Source organism: Nerophis ophidion, linkage group LG29, assembly GCF_033978795.1.
Source record: "Nerophis ophidion isolate RoL-2023_Sa linkage group LG29, RoL_Noph_v1.0, whole genome shotgun sequence".
NCBI classification, from domain to species: domain Eukaryota; kingdom Metazoa; phylum Chordata; class Actinopteri; order Syngnathiformes; family Syngnathidae; genus Nerophis; species Nerophis ophidion.
Genome location: NC_084639.1, coordinates 19,483,872 through 19,509,097, shown reverse-complemented (window position 1 = coordinate 19,509,097; position 25,226 = coordinate 19,483,872).

Sequence of the window (25,226 nt, the reverse complement as noted above, 5' to 3'; positions counted from 1 at the left end):
AGGAAGAAGAAGGTCCTTCTTCCAAGCTAAACGTTAGCATTACTTTAGCGTCAATGCTAACGCCAGGTAAATTGCGGTAAATGACTCTGAGGTCTTGGCTGCGAAAATGGCGACAAATGTTAGCATGGTAATGTTAGCATGCTAACAGTTAGTATGTGTCACGTAGCAATTCAAATGACTGAGGTCTTTGCTATGAAATTGGCTACAAATGTTAGCATGGTAATGTTAGCATGCTAACAGTTAGCATGTGTCAAGTAGCAATTAACATGACTGAGGTATTTGCTGCAAAATTGGCTACAAAAGTCAGAATGGGAATGTTAGCATGCTAATAGTTAGCATGTGTCAAGCACCAAATCAACTGACTTAAGTGTTGGCTGCGAAATTGGCTACAAAAGTTAGTATGATAATGTTAGTATGCTAACAGTTAGCATGTGCTAAGTACCACATACATTGACTCTGAGGTATTTCCTGCAAAATTGGCTATAATAGTTGGCAGGGTGATGTTAAGATGCTAACAGTTAGCATGTGTCAAGTAGCAGTTAAAATGACTCTGAGGTCTTTGCTATGAAATTGGCTACAAATGTTAACAGGGTAATATTAGCATGATAACAGTTAGCATGTGTCAATTAGCAGTTAAAATGACTCTGAGGTCTTCACCATGAAATTGGCTACAATGTTAGCATAGTAACGTTAGCATGCTAACAGTTAGCATGTGTCAAGTAGCATTTCAAATGACTCTGAGGTCTTTGCTATGAAATTGGCGACAAATGTTAGCATGGTAATGTTAGCATGCTAACAGTTAGCATGTGTCAAGTCGCAATTAAAATGACTGAGGTCTTTGCTATGAAATTGGCTACAAATGTTAGCATGGTAATGTTAGCATTTGTCAAGTAGCATTTCAGATGACTCTGAGGTCTGCTATGAAATTGGCTACACATGTTAGCATGGTAATGTTGGCATGCTAACAGTTAGCATGTGTCAAGTCGCAATTAAAATGACTGAGGTCTTTGCTATGAAATTGGCTACAAATGTTAGCATGGTAATGTTAGCATGTGTCAATCAGCAATTCAAATGACTCTGAGGTCTTTGCTATGAAATTGGCGACAAATGTTAGCTTGGTAATGTTAGCATGCTAACAGTTAGCATGTGTCAAGTCGCAATTAAAATGACTGAGGTCTTTGCTATGAAATTGGCTACAAATGTTAGCATGGTAATGTTAGCATGTGTCAATCAGCAATTCAAATGACTCTGAGGTCTTTGCTATGAAATTGGCGACAAATGTTAGCATGGTAATGTTAGCATGCTAACAGTTGTCATGTGTCAAGTAGCAATTAAAATGACTGAGGTTTTTTTCATGAAATTGGCTACAAATGTTAGCATGCTAACAGTTAGCTTGTGTCAAGTAGCAATTCAAATGACTCTGAGGTCTTTGCTATGAAATTGGCTACAAATGTTAGCATGGTAATGTTAGCATGCTAACAGTTAGCATGTGTCAAGTCGCAATTAAAATGACTCTGAGGTCTTTGCTATGAAATTGGCTACACATGTTAGCATGGTAATGTTAGCATGCTAACACTTAGCATGTGTCAAGTCGCAATTAAAATGACTATGAGGTCTTTGCTATGAAATTGGCTACACATGTTAGCATGGTAATGTTAGCATGCTAACAGTTAGCATGTGTCAAGTCGCAATTAAAATGACTCTGAGGTCTTTGCTATGAAATTGGCTACAAATGTTAGCATGGTAATGTTAGCATGCTAACAGTTAGCATGTGTCAGGTAGCCATTCAAATGACTGAGCCAATCAGAGGCCAGCATACTGAACAGCGTCTTTTCTCCTCTCAAGAGTTCAGTTTTTTTTGGTATTTTTACCTCATTTTGCCGTTTTTATTCTGAAAAGTGCCCAATTCAAAGCAGGATGATGTGGAATAGAAGGTGTTTGCGATGTAGATGTTTGGCACATGTTGGTTGACCTTCATTGTGTCAGTTCCAGGAACTTTAGTGTTGAAAATGTATGAAAGCAGACTTAATCCTCCTTATCTGTTATTGGTTCAGATGTGTCATGTGACTGGGGGAAGGGGGGTGGGGGGGGGGGCGGTCAATATTTGCTGCAGCTTTGTTTATTAATGATGAGTTTGCAACATGTTGACCTTTTTAATACTTTTCACCTTTTTAATACTTTTCCACCTTTTTAATACTTTTCACCACACTAAGTCAACTACTGCACACTTTGACATGGAGAGATGAGCCATCATTCAGAGGGAAGCAGCAGTACTTCAACAAGTACTGTGTGTGTGTACTTTGTGTGTACTGTGTGTACTTTGTGTACTATGTGTACTGTGTGTACTCTGTGTACCTGTGTACTTTGTGTACTTTTATGTACTCTGTGTACTGTTTGTACTCTGTGTGTACTTTGTGTACTCTGTGTACTGTGTACTTTATGTAATTTTATGTACTCTGTGTACTGTGTGTACTCTGTTGTACTTTGTGTACTCTGTGTACTGTGTTTACTGTGTGTACCTTGTGTACTCTGTGTACTGTGTGCACTGTGTGTACTCTGTGTACTGTGTTTACTGTGTGTACCTTGTGTACTCTGTGTACTGTGTGCACTGTGTGTACTCTGTGTACTGTGTTTACTGTGTGTACCTTGTGTACTCTGTGTACTGTGTGCACTGTGTGCACTGTGTGTACTTTGTGTACTCTGTGTACTGTGTTTACTGTGTGCACTGTGTGTACTTTGTGTACTCTGTGTACTCTGTGTGTACTTTGTGTACTCTGTGTACTGTGTTTACTGTGTGTACCTTGTGTACTCTGTGTACTGTGTGCACTGTGTGTACTTTGTGTACTCTGTGTACTGTGTTTACTGTGTGTACCTTGTGTACTCTGTGTACTGTGTGCACTGTGTGCACTGTGTGTACTTTGTGTACTCTGTGTACTGTGTTTACTGTGTGCACTCTGCGTACTTTGTGTACTCTGTGTACACTACATCACTTTTCACAATGTTGTCTGTACTTCAATATCTTTATTTATTATATTTGGTTTGTTTGCATTCCAACATTGAAAAGGGTGTATAATGATACAGGTGTATAATGACACATGTGTATAATGATACAGGTGTCCAATGATACCAGTCTGTAATAATACAGGTGTCCAATGATACAGGTGTCCAATGATACAAGTATAGGACGACACATGTGTCTAAAGATACAGGTGTCCAACAATACAGGTGTCCAATAAAACAGGTGTCTATTGATACAGGTGTCCAATGATACAAGTATAGGACGACACATGTGTCTAATAATACAGGTGTCCAACAATACAGGTGTCTAATGATACAGGTGTCCAATGAAACAAGTATCCGATGATACAGGTGTAAAATAATTCATGTGTCTAATGATACAAGTGTTCTATGATACAGGTGTCCAATGATACCAGTCTATAATAATACAGGTGTCCAATGATACAGGTGTCCAATGATACAAGTATAGGACGACACATGTATCTAACGATACAGGTGTCCAACAATACAGGTGTCCAATGATACAAGTGTCTATTGATACAGGTGTCCAATGATACAAGTATAGGACGACACATGTGTCTAATAATACAGGTGTCCAACAATACAGGTGTCTAATGATACAGGTGTCCAATGAAACAAGTATCCGATGATACAGGTGTAAAATAATTCATGTGTCTAAAGATACAAGTGTTCTATGATACAGGTGTCCGATGATACAAGTCTATAATGATACAAGTCTATAATGATACAGGTGTCCAATGATACAGGTGTCCAATAAAACAGATGTCTAAAGATACAGGTGTCCAATGATACAAGTATAGGACGACACATGTATCTAACGATACAGGTGTCCAACAATACAGGTGTCCAATGATACAAGTGTCTAATGATACAGGTGTCCAATGATACAAGTAGAGGACGACACACGTGTTTAATGATACAGGTGTCCAATAATACATATCCATAATGATACAGGTGTCCAATGATACAGGTGTCTAATGATACAGCTGTCCAATAATACAGGTCTATAATGATATAGGTGTCCAATGATACAGGCCTATAATGATAAGGGTGTCAAATGATACAGGTGTCCAATAATACAGGTCTATAATGATACAGGTGTCCAATGATACAGGTGTCTAATGATACATGTCTATAATGATACGGGTGTCCAATGATACAGGCCTATAATGATACAGGTGTCCAATGATACAGGTGTCTAATGATACAGGTGTCCAATAATACAGGTTTATAATGATACAGGTATCCATTGATACAGGCCTATAATGATGCAGCTGTCTGATACATGTGTCCAATGATACAGGTGTCCAATAATACAGGTCTATAATGATACAGGTGTCCAATGATACAGGCCTATAATACAGGTGTCCAATGATACAGGTGTCTAATGATACAGGTGTCCAATAATACAGGTCTATAATGATACAGGCGTCCAATGATACAGGTGTCTAATGATACATGTCTATAATGATACAGGTGTCTTATGATACAGGTTTCCAATGATGCAGGCCTATAATGATACAGGTGTCCAACGATGCAGGTGTATAATGATACAGGTGTCCAATAATACAGGTTTATAATGATACAGTTGTCCAATGATGAAGGTGTTAAATATTACAGTTTTTCAATGATACAGGTGTCCAATGATATACAAGTGTATAATGTTGCAGGTTTACACCAATACAGGTGTCCTTTGATACAGGTGTATAACAATACAGGTGTTAGATATTACAGGTTTCCCATGATATGGGTGAACCATGCTACAGGTGTCCATTGACACAGGTGTCCCATGATACAAGCGTCTAATGATGCAGGTTTTCCACGATACAGGTGTCTACTAATACAGGTGTTAAAAATTACAGTGCTTCAATGATGCAGGTCTCCAATGAAATGCAGGTGTATCAAGAGTCTAATGATAAAGGTGTTCTTTGATACAGGTTATCTAAAAATATGCAGGTGTATAATGATACAGGTGTCTAATGATACAGGTGTCCAATCATATGCTGTTTTCCAATGATACAGGTGCCCAATGATATGCAAATGTCCAATGATACAGGTGTTTAATAATATGCAGTTACATGTGTCTAATGATACAGGTATCCTACGACACAGGTGTCCAACGATACACAGGTGTCTTATGATACGTGGACGTATATAAAAAAAAAAATAGTATGTTCTTTCATTATTTTACATTTTTGGCCCTGTTTTGTGTAATCTGTGTAGATGAGACGGAACAATTCGACGTATTCCTCGGTCTGTAAAAAAATGGTTGGTAAGTACTTCCTGTTAGGATGTTAGCATGTTAGCATGTTAGCCGCAAACCCTCGACACATCCTATAAACCAGGGGTCACCAACGCCAGGTCGCCCGTAAGGACCAGATGAGTCGCCCACCGGCCTGTTCTGAAAATAGCTCAAATAGCAGCACTTACCAGTGAACTGCCTCAATTTTTAAATTTTTATTAATTTACTAGCAAGCTGGTCTCGGATAAAAATCTGAGCTGACTTTGCTTAACACGATAAGTAATGAATAATTCCACTTGTAATCACAGTGTTAAAAATAACGTTCAAAATATAAAACATTCTCATGCATTTTTAATCCATCCATCCGTTTTTCTACCGCACCTGTTCAAGAAGTTGCGTTAATGGTAAGAAGTTATTTATATATTATTGGGTTGTGTGGGGCTGGCCCTCCTGGGGGTTCTCCAGACCCCGAAGCACCGACATGAGAGCCTGTTTCTGGCTGCTGCTTATAACAGAGCGACAGGTGATTAGATAAAAAGGCCCAGGTGGGCCCTCTACGTACCTGTCGCTGCAGGCCCGCAGGCCACGCCCCCTCCACAGTTAACTTCAGGATAACAATGTTATTACAAAGAATAACAGACCTATTATACTCTAGAAATGTTGGTCTTACTTAACCTTCGTCTTGTGTTAGGGTCGGCACCGACCCGTTTTAGTTTTTAAATGCATAAAAACACCACATACATACATTTTTTTGCATCAAAAGCTTTTTGACTTTGTCAGGAACCTCTTTGTCAACAAAATAAAACATTTTAATTTTTTTCACTAAATTATAAAATGCACTGGTCAAAATTATGCCCTTGGTGTTGTTAGGGTCGGTTTTGACCCGGTTATAAAAATAAGATGACAAAGCGATGATGAGAGCCAAAACTGAACACACTGACAGCCAGCGCCTCTCCCAATCATGTGAGCTTTAGTGGATTCTCATTTGACCTTGTTATCCTGTACAAAAACAAACAAAAGACGGACACTAAAAATGTCACTTTTTGCCACTCTGATTTTGTTTTTTTATTAGTTTTGGAACTATTAATCTATTTCTCTTGGTTTCATTTGCTTGATTGTTTGATGTTGGATTTCTGTTGCTGAAAAAAAATACTTTTTAGCCTTTTTCTTGAAGTAAATATATATGGGTCGAAATTGACCCGTAACACCACAGATGTTACTATAGTTAAAATTCTTCAAATGAAAAAATAAATAAAACACATTTATTTAAGAGATGTGTTCTAATACCCCTTAGTAATTGTTAGGTAACACAACAACCTTTTAGCCTTTTTCTTGAAGTAAATATAAATGGGTCGAAATTGACCCGTAACACCATAGAGGTTACTATAGTTAAAATTCTTCAAATAAAAAAATAAATAAAACACATTTATTTAAGAGATGTGTTCTAATACCCCTTAGTAATTGTTAGGTAACACAACAACCTTTTTAGCCTTTTTCTTGAAGTAAATATAAATGGGTCGAAATTGACCCGTAATACCATAGATGTTACTGTAGTTAAAATTCTTAAGATGAAAAAATAAATAAAACACATTTATTTAAGAGATGTGTTCTAATACCCCTTAGTAATTGTTAAGTAACACAACAACCTTTTAGCCTTTTTCTTGAAGTAAATATAAATGGGTCAAAATTGACCCGTAACACCATAGATGTTACTGTAGTTAAAATTCTTAAGGTGAAAAAATAAATAAAACACATTTATTTAAGAGACATGTTCTAATACCCCTTAGTAATTGTTAGGTAACACAACAACTTTTAAGCCTTTTTCTTGAAGTAAATATAAATGGGTCGAAATTGACCCGTAACACCATAGATGTTACTGTAGTCAAAATTCTTAAGATGAAAAAATAAATAAAACACATTTATTTAAGAGATGTGTTCTAATACTCCTTAGTAATTGTTAGGTAACATAACAACCTTTTAGCCTTTTTCTTGAAGTAAATATAAATGGGTCGAAATTGACCCGTAACACCATAGATGTTACTGTAGTTAAAATTCTTAAGATTAAAAAATAAATAAAACACATTTATTTAAGAGATGTGTTCTAATACCCCTTAGTAATTGTTAGGTAACACAACAACCTTTTAGCCTTTTTCTTGAAGTAAATATAAATGGGTCGAAATTGACCCGTAACACCATAGATGTTACTGTAGTTAAAATTCTTAAGATGAAAAAATAAATAAAACACATTTATTTAAGAGATGTGTTCTAATACCCCTTAGTAATTGTTAGGTAACACAACAACCTTTTAGCCTTTTTCTTGAAGTAAATACAAATGGGTCGAAATTGACCCGTAACACCATAGATGTTACTGTAGTTAAAATTCTTAAAATGAAAAAATAAATAAAACACATTTATTTAAGAGATGTGTTCCAATACCCCTTAGTAATTGTTAGGTAACACAACAACCTTTTAGCCTTTTTCTTGAAGTAAATATAAATGGGTCGAAATTGACCCGTAACACCATAGATGTTACTGTAGTTAAAATTCTTCAGATGAAAAATAAATAAAACACATTTATTAAAGAGATGTGTTCTAATACCCCTTAGTAATTGTTAGGTAACACAACAACCTTTTAGCCTTTTTCTTGAAGTAAATATAAATGGGTCGAAATTGACCCGTAACACCATAGATGTTACTGTAGTAAAAATTCTTAAGATAAAAAAATAAATAAAACACATTTATTTAAGAGATGTGTTCTAATACCCCTTAGTAATTGTTAGGTAACACAACAACCTTTTAGCCTTTTTCTTGAAGTAAATATAAATGGGTCGAAATTGACCCGTAACACCATAGATGTTACTGTAGTTAAAATTCTTAAGATGAAAAAATAAATAAAACACATTTATTTAAGAGATGTGTTCTAATACCCCTTAGTAATTGTTAGGTAACACAACAACCTTTTAGCCTTTTTCTTGAAGTAAATATAAATGGGTCGAAATTGACCCGTAACACCATAGATGTTACTGTAGTTAAAATTCTTAAGATGAAAAAATCAATAAAACACATTTATTTAAGAGATGTGTTCTAATACCCCTTTGTAATTGTTAGGTAACACAACAACCTTTTAGCCTTTTTCTTGAAGTAAATATAAATGGGTCGAAATTGACCCGTAACACCATAGATGTTACTGTAGTTAAAATTCTCAAGATGAAAAAATAAATAAAACACTTTTATTTAAGAGATGTGTTCTAATACCCCTTAGTAATTGTTAGGTAACACAACAACCTTTTAGCCTTTTTCTTGAAGTAAATATAAATGGGTCGAAATTGACCCGTAACACCATAGATGTTACTGTAGTTAAAATTCTTAAGATGAAAAAATAAATAAAACATATTTATTTAAGAGATGTGTTCTAATACCCCTTAGTAATTGTTAGGTAACACAACAACCTTTTAGCCTTTTTCTTGAAGTAAATATAAATGGGTCGAAATTGACCCGTAACACCATAGATGTTACTGTAGTTAAAATTCTTAAGATGAAAAAATAAATAAAACACATTTATTTAAGAGATGTGTTCTAATACCCCTTAGTAATTGTTAGGTAACACAACAACCTTTTTAGCCTTTTTCTTGAAGTAAATATAAATGGGTCAAAATTGACCCGTAACACCATAGATGTTACTGTAGTTAAAATTCTTAAGGTGAAAAAATAAATAAAACACATTTATTTAAGAGACATGTTCTAATACCCCTTAGTAATTGTTAGGTAACACAACAACTTTTAAGCCTTTTTCTTGAAGTAAATATAAATGGGTCGAAATTGACCCGTAACACCATAGATGTTACTGTAGTCAAAATTCTTAAGATGAAAAAATAAATAAAACACATTTATTTAAGAGATGTGTTCTAATACTCCTTAGTAATTGTTAGGTAACATAACAACCTTTTAGCCTTTTTCTTGAAGTAAATATAAATGGGTCGAAATTGACCCGTAACACCATAGATGTTACTGTAGTTAAAATTCTTAAGATTAAAAAATAAATAAAACACATTTATTTAAGAGATGTGTTCTAATACCCCTTAGTAATTGTTAGGTAACACAACAACCTTTTAGCCTTTTTCTTGAAGTAAATATAAATGGGTCGAAATTGACCCGTAACACCATAGATGTTACTGTAGTTAAAATTCTTAAGATGAAAAAATAAATAAAACACATTTATTTAAGAGATGTGTTCTAATACCCCTTAGTAATTGTTAGGTAACACAACAACCTTTTAGCCTTTTTCTTGAAGTAAATACAAATGGGTCGAAATTGACCCGTAACACCATAGATGTTACTGTAGTTAAAATTCTTAAAATGAAAAAATAAATAAAACACATTTATTTAAGAGATGTGTTCCAATACCCCTTAGTAATTGTTAGGTAACACAACAACCTTTTAGCCTTTTTCTTGAAGTAAATATAAATGGGTCGAAATTGACCCGTAACACCATAGATGTTACTGTAGTTAAAATTCTTAAGATGAAAAAATAAATAAAACACATTTATTTAAGAGATGTGTTCCAATACCCCTTAGCAATTGTTACTTAACACAACAACCTTTTAGCCTTTTTCTTGAAGTAAATATAAATGGGTCGAAATTGACCCGTAACACCATAGATGTTACTGTAGTTAAAATTCTTAAGATGAAAAAATAAATAAAACACATTTATTTAAGGGATGTGTTCTAATACCCCTTAGTAATTGTTAGGTAACAAAACAACCTTTTAGCCTTTTTCTTGAAGTAAATATAAATGGGTCGAAATTGACCCGTAACACCATAGATGTTACTGTAGTTAAAATTCTTCAGATGAAAAAATAAATAAAACACATTTATTAAAGAGATGTGTTCTAATACCCCTTAGTAATTGTTAGGTAACACAACAACCTTTTTAGCCTTTTTCTTGAAGTAAATATAAATGGGTCGAAATTGACCCGTAACACCATAGATGTTACTGTAGTTAAAATTCTTAAGATGAAAAAATAAATAAAACACATTTATTTAAGAGATATGTTCTAATACCCCTTAGTAATTGTTACTTAACACAACAACCTTTTAGCCTTTTTCTTGAAGTAAATATAAATGGGTCGAAATTGACCCGTAACACCATAGATGTTACTGTAGTCAAAATTCTTAAGATGAAAAAATAAATAAAACACATTTATTTAAGAGATGTGTTCTAATACTCCTTAGTAATTGTTAGGTAACACAACAACCTTTTAGCCTTTTTCTTGAAGTAAATATAATGGGTCGAAATTGACCCGTAACACCATAGATGTTACTGTAGTTAAAATTCTTCAGATGAAAAAATAAATAAAACACATTTATTTAAGAGATGTGTTCTAATACCCCTTAGTAATTGTTAGGTAACACAACAACCTTTTAGCCTTTTTCTTGAAGTAAATATAAATGGGTCGAAATTGACCCGTAACACCATAGATGTTACTGTAGTTAAAATTCTTCAGATGAAAAAATAAATAAAACACATTTATTTAAGAGATGTGTTCTAATACCCCTTAGTAATTGTTAGGTAACACAACAACCTTTTAGCCTTTTTCTTGAAGTAAATACAAATGGGTCGAAATTGACCCGTAACACCATAGATGTTACTGTAGTTAAAATTCTTAAAATGAAAAAATAAATAAAACACATTTATTTAAGAGATGTGTTCCAATACCCCTTAGTAATTGTTAGGTAACACAACAACCTTTTAGCCTTTTTCTTGAAGTAAATATAAATGGGTCGAAATTGACCCGTAACACCATAGATGTTACTGCAGTTAAAATTCTTAAGATGAAAACATAAATAAAACACATTTATTTAAGAGATGTGTTCTAATACCCCTTAGTAATTGTTAGGTAACACAACAACCTTTTAGCCTTTTTCTTGAAGTAAATATAAATGGGTCGAAATTGACCCGTAACACCATAGATGTTACTGTAGTTAAAATTCTTAAGATGAAAAAATAAATAAAACACATTTATTTAAGAGATGTGTTCCAATACCCCTTAGTAATTGTTACTTAACACAACAACCTTTTAGCCTTTTTCTTGAAGTAAATATAAATGGGTCGAAATTGACCCGTAACACCATAGATGTTACTGTAGTTAAAATTCTTAAGATGAAAAAATAAATAAAACACATTTATTTAAGAGATGTGTTCTAATACCCCTTAGTAATTGTTAGGTAACACAACAACCTTTTAGCCTTTTTCTTGAAGTAAATATAAATTGGTCGAAATTGACCCGTAACACCATAGATGTTACTGTAGTTAAAATTCTTCAGATGAAAAAATAAATAAAACACATTTATTTAAGAGATGTGTTCTAATACCCCTTAGTAATTGTTAGGTAACACAACAACCTTTTAGCCTTTTTCTTGAAGTAAATACAAATGGGTCGAAATTGACCCGTAACACCATAGATGTTACTGTAGTTAAAATTCTTAAAATGAAAAAATAAATAAAACACATTTATTTAAGAGATGTGTTCCAATACCCCTTAGTAATTGTTAGGTAACACAACAACCTTTTAGCCTTTTTCTTGAAGTAAATATAAATGGGTCGAAATTGACCCGTAACACCATAGATGTTACTGCAGTTAAAATTCTTAAGATGAAAAAATAAATAAAACACATTTATTTAAGAGATGTGTTCTAATACCCCTTAGTAATTGTTAGGTAACACAACAACCTTTTAGCCTTTTTCTTGAAGTAAATATAAATGGGTCGAAATTGACCCGTAACACCATAGATGTTACTGTAGTTAAAATTCTTAAGATGAAAAAATAAATAAAACACATTTATTTAAGAGATGTGTTCCAATACCCCTTAGTAATTGTTACTTAACACAACAACCTTTTAGCCTTTTTCTTGAAGTAAATATAAATGGGTCGAAATTGACCCGTAACACCATAGATGTTACTGTAGTTAAAATTCTTAAGATGAAAAAATAAATAAAACACATTTATTTAAGAGATGTGTTCTAATACCCCTTAGTAATTGTTAGGTAACACAACAACCTTTTAGCCTTTTTCTTGAAGTAAATATAAATGGGTCGAAATTGACCCGTAACACCATAGATGTTACTGTAGTTAAAATTCTTCAGATGAAAAAATAAATAAAACACATTTATTTAAGAGATGTGTTCTAATACCCCTTAGTAATAGTTAGGTAACACAACAACCTTTTTTTAATTTATATGATTCTCTTGAGGTTCGTTTTACCATTTTTAAAAATTGAAATCGAGGGGTATACTGACAAAAAAAAAGGCCCGATGGCCCAAAACAAAAATATTAAAACCAATATTTTCAAGGATAAGGAAGCCTAACGAGGTAAACAAGAGATGAGAAACAATAATTGTTTTTAGTTTATTTTACAGCTGATTTAAGACATAGGTCAAAAAGGACCCGTTAACATAAGAGATGCTAACAGAAAGCTAACACAAGTGGAAGGTTAAAAATGCACATTTTTACTTGTGTTCAGTGTTAAAAAAGTTTTATATGGCTCTGACGGAAATATATTTTAAAATATTTGGCTCTTTTGGCTCTCTCAGCCAAAAAGGTTCCCGACCCCCTGGTGTGACAAAAGCCTTTTGAATTCCTTTTAAAATGTTTGTTCTGGAAAATCCGGAAGAAATAATGATTTGTCTTTGCTTGGTCCAGTTTGTTACATATTCTAACAACGTGTAGATTGGATTTCAACCAAAAATCATTAAGATGATCAGTGTATCCACAAAAATAAATAGCATTAATTATTAATAATGACATAGAGTTAAGAATAAATTGAGCAATTTGGCTATTTCTGGCAATGTATTTAAGCGTGTATCAAACTGGTAGCCCATGGCTTTAATCAGTACCCAAGAAGTAGTTCTTGCTTTCAAAAAGATTGCTGACCCCTGGTGTAGAAGTAATTGTTTTTATTGCACGTGCGTCCTGTTTCAAAGTTGTGTTTTGTCTGAATATGTTCCTCGGCGTTCCCCAGGGCTCTATCCTCAGTCCACTCCCCAATTGGTGACTTCCACCCTAATTGCTGCAGAGTTGGAAGGAAACTGTAGTGCTTCTCGCACAAAAAGCAGCGTCGAGCTTCACTGCCGGAAGACATGCTGCCAAACTGACAGAAATCCGAGATTTCTTCACCCGTCAGATGTGTGAAGAACGTCCTGGAGGTGAAACACGCCCCGCTGTCCTCGTTTTGTAAGAGTCTTGCCTTCAAAGCGGATTCTGCTTGAACTTGCGTGTTCTCCTCGGGGGCGGCAGGAAGCCCATGCACAACGGGTCTTGTTTTTCTTCTGGTTGAATAAAACTTTATTCTTGTTTTTTTTTTTAGGGGGGAATAGTGAGATGAAGACAAGCTGCTTCACTTCTTCACACCGGGAGCCCCAGCCAGTGGAACATCTAACCTTATCCCACCTCGTCTGACTGATCTACAAGGAGAGTGTTGTCCAAAGATCATGTTGTGATGATCAGGTTTGTAGACGGATGTACAAAGTAGAAGTAAAAACAGAGTTGAATTTTTTTTTTTTTATTGAATTATATTTATATAGCGCTTTTTCTCTAGTGACTCAAAGCGCTTTACATAGTGACACCCAATATCTAAGTTACGTTTAAACCAGTGTGGGTGGCACTGGGAGCAGGTGGGTAAAGTGTCTTGCCCAAGGACACAACGGCAGTAACTAGAATGGCACAAGCGGGAATCGAACCTGCAACTCTACCAACCGAGCTATGCTAGTTGGGAAATTGTGTTGGATGTAAATATAAACGGATTTGCAAATCCATTTCAAGCCACATTCAATTGAAAGCACTACAAAAATATTTGATGTTTAAACTCATAAACTTTATTTTTTATTGCAAATATTCATTAACTTAGAATGTCATGGCTGCAACACGTGCCAAAGTAGTTGGGAAAGGGCATGTTCACCACTGTGTTACGTCACCTTTTCCTTTTAACAACACTCAATAAACGTTTGGGAACTGAGGAAACTAATTGTTGAAGCTTTGAAAGTGGAATTCTTTCCCATTCTTGTTTTATGTAGAGCTTCAGTCCTTCAACAGTCCGGGGTCTCCGCTGTCCTATTTTACGCTTCACACATTTTCCATGGGAGACAGGTCTGGACTGCAGGCGGGCCAGGAAAGTACCCGCACTCTTTTACTACAAAGCCACGCTGTTGTAATATGTGGCATTAAGCAGGGGCGTCCATGATAACGTTGCTTGGATGACAACATATGTTGCTCCAAAACCTGTATGGACCTTTCAGCATTAATGGTGCCTTCACAGATGTGTAAATGGAATTCTTGCTTGATGTAGAGCTTAAGTTGTTCAACAGTCCGGGGTCTTGTTGTCGTATTTTACGCTTCATAATGCGCCACACATTTTCCATGGGAGACAGGTCTGGACTGCAGGCGGGCTAAGAAAGTACCCGCACTCTTTTACCACGAAACCACACTGTTGTAACACGTGGCTTGCCAAAGTAGTTGGGAAAGGGCATGTTCACCACTGTGTTACATCACCTTTTCCTTTTAACAACACTCAATAAACGTTTGGGAACTGAGGAAACTAATTGTTGAAGCTTTGAAAGTGGAATTCTTCACCATTCTTGTTTTATGTAGAGCTTCAGTCCTTCAACAGTCTGGGGTCTCCGCTGTCCTATCTGGACAGCCAGTACTTCATCCATGGTCATCCGACTGGACCCCCTCCACAAGGGAGGGGGGGACATAGGAGAAAAAAGAAAAGAAGCGGCATATCAACTGGTCTAAAAAGGAGGTCTATATAAAGGCTAGAGTATACAGATGAGTTTTAAGATGAAACTTAAATGCTTCTACTGAGGTAGCATCTCGAACTGTTACCGGGAGGGCATTCCAGATTACTGCAGCCCGAATAGAAAACGCAATATAGCCCGCAGACTTTTTTGGGGCTCTGGGAATCACTAATAAGCCGGAGTTCTTTGAAAGCACCGGACCTGTGCCCCCCGCCCCCTGGACGAGCAGTCCATCCTGGGTCCAAACTCTGGACAGCCAGTACTTCATCCAGGGCCACCGGACAAATGAGTTTTAAGATGAGACTTAAATGCTTCTACTGAGGTAGCATCTCGAACTGTTCCAGAGTACTGGAGCCCGAACGGAAAACACTCTATAGCCCGCAGACTTTTTTTTGGGGCTCTGGGAATCACTAATAAGCCGGAGTTCTTTGAAAGCACCGGACCTGTGCCCCCCCTCCCCTGGACGAGCAGTCCATCCTGGGTCCAAACTCTGGACAGCCAGTAGTTCATCCAGGGCCACCGGACAAATGAGTTTTAAGATGAGACTTAAATGCTTCTACTGAGGTAGCATCTCAAACTGTTCCAGAGTACTGGAGCCCGAATGAAAACACTCTATAGCCCGCAGACTTTTTTGGGGCTCTGGGAATCACTAATAAGCCAGAGTTCTTTGAAAGCACCGGACCTGTGCCCCCCCTCCCCTGGACGAGCAGTCCATCCTGGGTCCAAACTCTGGACAGCCAGTACTTCATCCAGGGCCACCGGACAAATGAGTTTTAAGATGGGACTTAAATGCTTCTACTGAGGTAGCATCTCGAACTGTTCCAGAGTACTGGAGCCCAAACGGAAAACACTCTATAGCCCGCAGACTTTTTTTGGGGGCTCTGGGAATCACTAATAAGCCGGAGTTCTTTGAAAGCACCGGACCTGTGCCCCCCCCCCCCTGGACGAGCAGTCCATCCTGGGTCCAAACTCTGGACAGCCAGTAGTTCATCCAGGGCCACCGGACAAATGAGTTTTAAGATGAGACTTAAATGCTTCTACTGAGGTAGCATCTCGAACTGTTCCAGAGTACTGGAGCCCGAATGGAAAACACTCTATAGCCCGCAGACTTTTTTGGGGGCTCTGGGAATCACTAATAAGCCGGAGTCCTTTTTGAACGCAGATTTCTTGCCGGGACAATCGGCAAGATAGGCTGGAGCTAGACCGTGGGTAAGCGGATGGATGGATGGATAGTGGCTCCGGAAGATTTTCGGGAGGTCCCTGGAATTTGGGACTCTCCCGGGAAAATCGGGAGGGTTGGCAAGTCCGAATGTAAGAGCTACCGGTTGTCTCTGGTACTTGTTGTCCGTCTTAGACTGTCCATAAAAGGTCAATAAATGCGAACAGTTTGTTCTCTCTCCAGAATGTTGTCTTCAAGGATGTTGCACAAGCTCCCTTACCCTCGTCTCCACCGATGGCATTATCCCATTCCTCATAATTATCATCACCGGCACTTGAATACTTCGAGCAAGGTCGGCCGAGGCGGAAACCTGCGTTTTCTTTTCTCCCTTTTCAAAAAAAAGCGACGTTCTGAATGTGTCGGCAGTGAAAGCTCGTCAAAAAGCAGCTAAAGAGTGCGTGAATAATTAGACGATGAAATGTCTTCTCTCGACTGAATTCCCTTCAAAGACTCTTTATCAAAGTTCACCTTCGGATTGCCGAGGCTTTAAAGTCACACAATGACTTGATGTTCACTCGTGTCGGCGTGGAACGTTTCAAGTCTCCGCAGGAGGAGGGTGAGGGCGTACATCCGACAACCTCCATCTTAGACTGAACTCTTCAATCTTACGGATGTGAGCTGGCGGTGTCTGGAGGACTGATACGTCCCACGTCTTGGCGGTTCTGGACCACCGCCCTCTTTCAGGGAAGAGTCCTCCCAGGTTCTTTAGGTCTAAGGCTGGCTAAATAACCGGAGGGGACTCGGATTAAAAGTGAACGGTTTTTAAAAGAGTATAAGTAGAATAGCAGTACTGGAGAGGGAGTACAGTGATCGACAGTGTAGAGTCTTGGACTTAGATTGGTCATATCAGGTCTTAGAATGGTCAGATCTAGTCTTGGACTTAGATTGGTCGGATCTAGTCTTAGACTTGGATTGGTCAGATCTAGTCTTAGATTGGTCAGAATCAGTCTGATTTGTACATTGGTCAGATCTAGTCTTACACTTAGATTGGTCGTATCTAGTCTTAGAATGGTCAGATCCAGTCTTAGACTTAGATTGGTCATATCTAGTCTTAGAATGGTTAGATCCAGTCTTAGACTTAGATTGGTCAGATCTATTCTAAGATTGGTCACATCTAGTCTTAAACTTAGATTGGTCACATTTAGTCTTAGATTGGTCAGATCCAAACTTAGACTTAGATTGGTCATATCTAGTCTTAGAATGGTCAGGACCAGTCTTGGACTTAAATTGGTCAGATCTAGTCTTAGACTTAGATTGGTCATAACTACTCTTAGAATGCTCAGATCCAGTCTTAGACTTAGATTGGTCAGATCTGTTCTAAGATTGGTCACATCTAGTCTTGGACTTGCATTATTCGGCGCTAGTCTTATTCTTAGATTGGTCATATCCAGTCTTAGAATGGTCAGGACCAGTCTTGGACTTAGATTGGTCAGATCTACTCTTATACTTAAATTGATCATATCCAGTCTTAGAATGGTCAGATCCAGTCTTAGACTTAGATTGGTCAGATCTAGTCTTAGAATGGTCAGGACCAGTCTTGGACTTAGATTGGTCAGATCCAGTCTTAGACTTAGATTGGTCATATCTAGTCTTAGAATGGTCAGATCCAGTCTTAGACTTAGATTGGTCGGATCTGTTCTAAGATTGGTCACATCTAGTCTTAGACTTGCATTATTCGGAGCTAGTCTTATTCTTAGATTGGTCATATCCAGTCTTAGAATGGTCAGATCCAGTCTTAGACTTAGATTGTTCATATCTAGTCTTAGAATGGTCGGATCCAGTCTTAGACTTAGATTGGTCCGATCCAGTCTTAGACTTATATTGGTCGTATCTAGTCTTAGAATGGTCAGATCCAGTCTTACGCTTAGATTGGTCATATCTAGTCTTAGAATGGTCAGGACCAGTCTTGGACTTAGATTGGTCAGATCCAGTCTTAGACTTAGATTGGTCATATCTAGTCTTAGAATGGTCAGATCCAGTCTTAGACTTAGATTGGTCAGATCTGTTCTAAGATTGGTCACATCTAGTCTTAGACTTGCATTATTCTGAGCTAGTCTTATTCTTAGATTGGTCATATCCAGTCTTAGAATGGTCAGATCCAGTCTTAGACTTAGATTGGTCATATCTAGTCTTAGAATGGTCAGATCCAGTTTTAAACTTAGATTGGTCATATCTAGTCTTAGAATGGTCAGATCCAGTCTTAGACTTAGATTGGTCGGATCCACTCTTAGACTTAGATTGGTCGTATCTAGTCTTAGAATGGTCAGATCCAGTCTTAGGCTTAGGTTGGTCAGATCTAGTCTAAGATTGGTCACATCTAGTCTTAAACTTAGATTGGTCAGATCTAGTCTTATACTTACGTTGGTCATATTTAGTCTTAGATTGGTCAGATCTAAACTTAGACTTAGATTGGTCATATCTAGTCTTAGAATGGTCAGATCCAGTCTTGGACTTAGATTGGTCATATCTAGTCATAGAATGGTCAGGACCAGTCTTGGACTTAGATTGGTCGGATCTAGTCTTAGACTTAGATTGGTCATATCTAGTCTTAGAGTGGTCAGATCCAGTCTTAGACTTAGATTGGTCAGATCTGTTCTAAGATTGGTCACATCTAGTCTTGGACTTGCATTATTCGGCGCTAGTCTTATTCTTAGATTGGTCATATCCAGTCTTAAAATGGTCAGATCCAGTCTTAGACTTAGATTGGTCAGATCTGTTCTAAGATTGGTCACATCTAGTCTTAGACTTGCATTATTCTGAGCTAGTCTTATTCTTAGATTGGTCATATCCAGTCTTAGAATGGTCAGATCCAGTCTTAGACTTAGATTGGTCATATCTAGTCTTAGAATGGTCAGATCCAGTTTTAAACTTAGATTGGTCATATTTAGTCTTTGAATGGTGAGATCCAGTCTTAGACTTAGATTGGTCAGATCCACTCTTAGACTTAGATTGGTCGTATCTAGTCTTAGAATGGTCAGATCCAGTCTTAGGCTTAGGTTGGTCAGATCTAGTCTAAGATTGGTCACATCTAGTCTTAAACTTAGATTGGTCGTATCCAGTCTTAGAATGGTCAGATCCAGTCTTAGACTTAGATTGGTCATATCTAGTCTTAGAATGGTCGGATCCAGTCTTAGACTTAGATTGGTTCGATCCAGTCTTAGACTTAGATTGGTCGTATCTAGTCTTAGAATGGTCAGATCCAGTCTTACGCTTAGATTGGTCATATCTAGTCTTACAATGGTCAGGACCAGTCTTGGACTTAGATTGGTCAGATCCAGTCTTAGACTTAGATTGGTCATATCTAGTCTTAGAACGGTCAGATCCAGTCTTAGACTTAGATTGGTCAGATCTGTTCTAAGATTGGTCACATCTAGTCTTAGACTTGCATTATTCTGAGCTAGTCTTATTCTTAGATTGGTCGTATCCAGTCTTAGAATGGTCAGATCCAGTCTTAGACTTAGATTGGTCATATCTAGTCTTAGAATGGTCAGATCCAGTCTTAGACTTAGATTGGTCAGATCCACTCTTAGACTTAGATTGGTCGTATCTAGTCTTAGACTTGCATTATTCTGAGCTAGTCTTATTCTTAGATTGGTCGTATCCAGTCTTAGAATGGTCAGATCCAGTTTTAAACTTAGATTGGTCATATCTAGTCTTAGAATGGTCAGATCCAGTCTTAGACTTAGATTGGTCAGATCCACTCTTAGACTTAGATTGGTCGTATCTAGTCTTAGACTTGCATTATTCTGAGCTAGTCTTATTCTTAGATTGGTCGTATCCAGTCTTAGAATGGTCAGATCCAGTCTTAGACTTAGATTGGTCATATCTAGTCTTAGAATGGTCAGATCCAGTTTTAAACTTAGATTGGTCATATCTAGTCTTAGAATGGTCAGATCCAGTCTTAGACTTAGTTTGGTCAGATCCACTCTTAGACTTAGATTGGTCGTATCTAGTCTTAGAATGGTCAGATCCAGTCTTAGGCTTAGGTTGGTCAGATCTAGTCTAAGATTGGTCACATCTAGTCTTAAACTTAGATTGGTCAGATCTAGTCTTATACTTAGGTTGGTCATATTTAGTCTTAGATTGGTCAGATCTAAACTTAGACTTAGATTGGTCATATCTAGTCTTAGAATGGTCAGATCCAGTCTTGGACTTAGATTGGTCATATCTAGTCATAGAATGGTCAGGACCAGTCTTGGACTTAGATTGGTCGGATCTAGTCTTAGACTTAGATTGGTCATATCTAGTCTTAGAGTGGTCAGATCCAGTCTTAGACTTAGATTGGTCAGATCTGTTCCAAGATTGGTCACATCTAGTCTTGGACTTGCATTATTCGGCGCTAGTCTTATTCTTAGATTGGTCATATCCAGTCTTAGAATGGTCAGATCCAGTCTTAGACTTAGATTGGTCATATCTAGTCTTAGAATGGTCAGGACCAGTCTTGGACTTAGATTGGTCAGATCTAGTCTTAGACTTAGATTGGTCATATCTAATCTTGGAATGGTCAGATCCAGTCTTAGATTTAGATTGGTCATATCTAGTTTTAGAATGGTCAGATCCAGTCTTAGACTTAGATTGGTCAGTCCAGTCTTATTCTTAGATTGGTCATATCCAGTCTTAGAATGGTCAGATCCAGTCTTACGCTTAGATTGGTCATATCTAGTCTTAGAATGGTCAGGACCAGTCTTGGATTTAGATTGGTCAGGTCTAGTCTTAGACTTAGATTGGTCATATCTAGTCTTAGAATGGTCAGATCCAGTCTTAGACTTAGATTGGTCAGATCCATTCTTGGACTTAGATTGGTCATATCTAGTCTTAGAAAGGTCAGATCCAGTTTTAGACTTAGATTGGTCATATCTAGTCTTAGAATGGTCAGATCCAGTCTTAGACTTAGATTGGTCAGATCCAGTCTTAGACTTAGATTGGTCATATCTAGTCTTAGAATGGTCAGATCCAGTCTTAGACTTAGATTGGTCGGATCTAGTCTAAGATTGGTCACATCTAGTCTTAAACTTAGATTGGTCAGATCTAGTCTTATACTTGGATTGGTCATATCTAGTCTTAGATTGGTCGGATCTAGTCTTAGACTTAGATTGGTCATATCTAGTCTTAGAATGGTCAGATACAGTCTTAGAATTAGATTGGTCATATTTAGTCTTAGAATGATCAGGACCAGTCTTGGACTTAGATTGGTCAGATCTAGTCTTGGATTTAGATTGGTCATTTCTAGTCTTAGAATGGTCAGATCCAGTCTTAGACTTAGATTGGTCAGATCTAGTCTCAGATTGGTCAGAATCATTCTGATATTTAGAGTGTCAGATATAGTCTTAGACTGAGATTGGTCATATCTAGTCTTGGAGTGGTCAGGACCAGTCTTGGACTTAGATTGGTCAGATCTAATCTTAGACTTAGATTGGTCATATCTTTTCTAAGATTGGTCACATCTAGTCTTAGACTTAGATTGGTCCGATCATGCTTATTCTTAGATTGGTCATATCCAGTCTTAGAATGGTCAGATCCAGTCTTTGACTTAGATTGGTCATATCTAGTCTTAGACTTAGATTGGCCAAATCTAATCTTAGACTTAGATTGGCCAGATCTAGTCTAAGATTGGTCACATCTAGTCCTAGACTTAGATTGGTCAGATCTTGTCTTATTCTTGGATTGATCATATCCAGTCTTAGGTTGGTCAGATCCAGTCTTAGACTTATATTGATCAGATCCAGTCTTAGACTTAGATTGGTCAGATCTAGTCTAAGATTGGTCACATCTAGTCTTAGACTTAGATTGGTCATATCTAGTCTTAGATTGGTCAGATCTAGTCTTAGACTTATATTGGTCATATCTAGTCTTAGAATGGTCAGATCCAGTCTTAGACTTATATTGATCAGATCCAGTCTTAGACTTAGATTGGTCAGATCTAGTCTAAGATTGGTCACATCTAGTCTTAGACTTAGATTGGTCAGATCTAGTCTTATTCTTAGATTGGTCAGATCTAGTCTAAGATTGGTCACATCTAGTCTTTGACTTAGATTGGTCGGATCTAGTCTTATTCTTAAATTGGTCATATCCAGTCTTAGAATGGTCAGATCCAGTCTTAGACTTAGATTGGTCATATCTAGTCTTAAAATGGTCGGATCCAGTCTTGGACTTAGATTGGTCCGATCCAGTCTTAGACTTAGATTGGTCATATCTAGTCTTAGAATGGTCGAATCCAGTCTTAGACTTAGATTGGTCATATCTAGTCTTAGAATGGTCAGATCCAGTCTTAGACTTAGATTGGTCGGATCCACTCTTAGACTTAGATTGGTCGTATCTAGTCTTAGAATGGTCAGATCCAGTCTTAGACTTAGATTGGTCAGACCTAGTCTAAGATTGGTCACATCTAGTCTTAAACTTAGATTGGTCAGATCTAGTCTTATACTTAGATTGGTCATATTTAGTCTTAGATTGGTCAGATCTAAACTTAGACTTAGATTGGTCAGATCTAGTCTCAGATTGGTCAGAATCATTCTGATTTGTAGATTGGTCAGATCGAGTCTTGGACTTAGATTGGTCATATTTAGTCTTAGATTGGTCAGAATCAGTCTGATTTGTAGATTGGTCAGATCGAGTCTTAGACTTAGATTGGTCATATCTAGTCTTAGAATGGTCAGATCCAGTCTTGGACTTAGATTGGTCAGATCTAGTCTTAAACTTAGATTGGTCATATCTAGTCTTAGAATGGTCATATCCAGTCTTAGATTGGTCAGATCTAGTCTTAAACTTAGATTGGTCATATCTAGTCTTAGAATGGTCATATCCAGTCTTAGATTGGTCAGATCTAGTCTTAAACTTAGATTGGTCATATCTAGTCTTAGAATGGTCAGATCGAGTCTTAGACTTAAATTGGTCAGATCCACTTTTAGACTTGGATTGGTCAGATCTAGTCTACGATTGGTCACATCTAGTCTTGGACTTAGATTGGTCAGATCTAGTCCTATACTTAGATTGGTCATATTTAGTCTTAGATTCGTCAGATCTAAACTTAGACTTAGATTGGTCGGATCTAGTCTAAGATTGGTCACATCTAGTCTTATACTTAGATTGGTCAAATCTAGTCTTAAAATGGTCAGATCCAGCATTAGACTTAGATTGGTCCGATCCAGTCTTAGACTTAGATTGGTCAGATCTTTTCTAAGATTGGTCACATCTAGTCTTAGACATAGATTGGTCAGATCTAGTCTTATTCTTAGATTGGTCATATCCAGTCTTAGAATGGTCGGATCCAGTCTTAGACTTAGATTGGTCAGATCTAGTCTTGGACTTAGATTGGTCAGATTTAGTCTAAGATTGGTCACATCTAGTCTTAGAATTAGATTGGTCGGATCTAGTCTTATACTTATATTGGTCAGATCCAGTCTTAGAATGGTCAGATATAGTCTTAGACTTAGATTGGTCAGATCTAGCCTTAGATTGGTCAGATCCAGCATTAGACTTAGATGAGTCCGATCCAGTCTTAGACTTAGGTTGGTCAGATCTAGTCTAAGATTGGTCACATCTAGTCTTAGACTTAGATTGGTCGGATCTAGTCTTATCCTTCGATTGGTCATATCTAGTTTTAGAATGGTCAGATCCAGTCTTGGACTTAGATTGGTCATATCTCGTCTTAGAATGGTCAGATCCAGTCTTGGACTTAGATTGGTCAGATCTAATCTTAGAATGGTCAGGACCAGTCTTGGACTTAGATTGGTCAGATCCAGTTTTAGACTTAGATTGGTCATATCTAGTCTTAGAATGGTCAGGACCAGTCTTGGACTTAGATTGGTCAGATGTAGTCTTGGACTTAGATTGGTCGTATCTAGTCTTAGAATGGTCAGATCCAGTCTTAGAATTAGATTGGTCATATCTAGTCTTAGAATGGTCAGGACCAGTCTTGGACTTAGATTGGTCAGATCTAGTCTTAGAATGGTCATATCCAGTCTTAGAATGGTCAGACCCAGTCTTAGACTTAGATTGGTCATATCTAGTCTTAGAATGGTCGGATCCAGTCTTAGACTTAGATTGGTCAGATCCAGTCTTAGACTTAGATTGGTCAGATTTAGTCTGAGATTGGTGACATCTAGTCTTGGACTTAGATTGGTCAGATCTAGTTTTATACTTATATTGGTCATATCCAGTCTTACAATGGTCAGATCTAGTCTTGGACTTAGATTGGTCATATCTAGTCTTTGAATGTTCAGATCCAGTCTTAGACTTAGATTGGTCATATCTAGTCTTAGAATGGTCAGGACCAGCCTTGGACTTAGATTGGTCAGATCCAGTCTTAGACTTAGATTGGTCAGATCTTTTCTAAGATTGGTCACATCTAGTCTTAGACTTAGATTGGTCCGATCCAGTCTTATTCTTAGATTGGTCATATCCAGTCTTAGAATGGTCAGATCCAGTCTTTGACTTAGATTGGTCATATCTAGTCTTACAGTGGTCAGGACCAGTCTTGGACTTAGATTGGTCAGATCTAGTCTTAGACTTAGATTGGTCATATCTAGTCTTAGAATGGTCAGATCCAGTCTTAGACTTAGATTGGTCAGATCTAGTCTTAGATTGGTCAGAATCATTCTGATATTTAGATTGGTCGGATCTAGTCTTAGACTTAGATTGGTCATATCTAGTCTTAGAATGGTCAGATCCAGTCTTGGACTTAGATTGGTCAGATCTAGTCTTATACTTAGATTGGTCATATCCAGTCTTAGAATGGTCAGATCCAGTCTTACACTTAGATTGGCCATATCTAGTCTTAGAATGGTCAGGACCAGTATTGGACTTAGATTGGTCATATGTAGTCTTAGAATGTTCAGGACCAGTCTTGGACTTAGATTGGTCATATCTAGTCTTAGAATGGTCAGGATCAGCCTTGGACTTAGATTGGTCAGATACAGTCTTAGACTTAAATT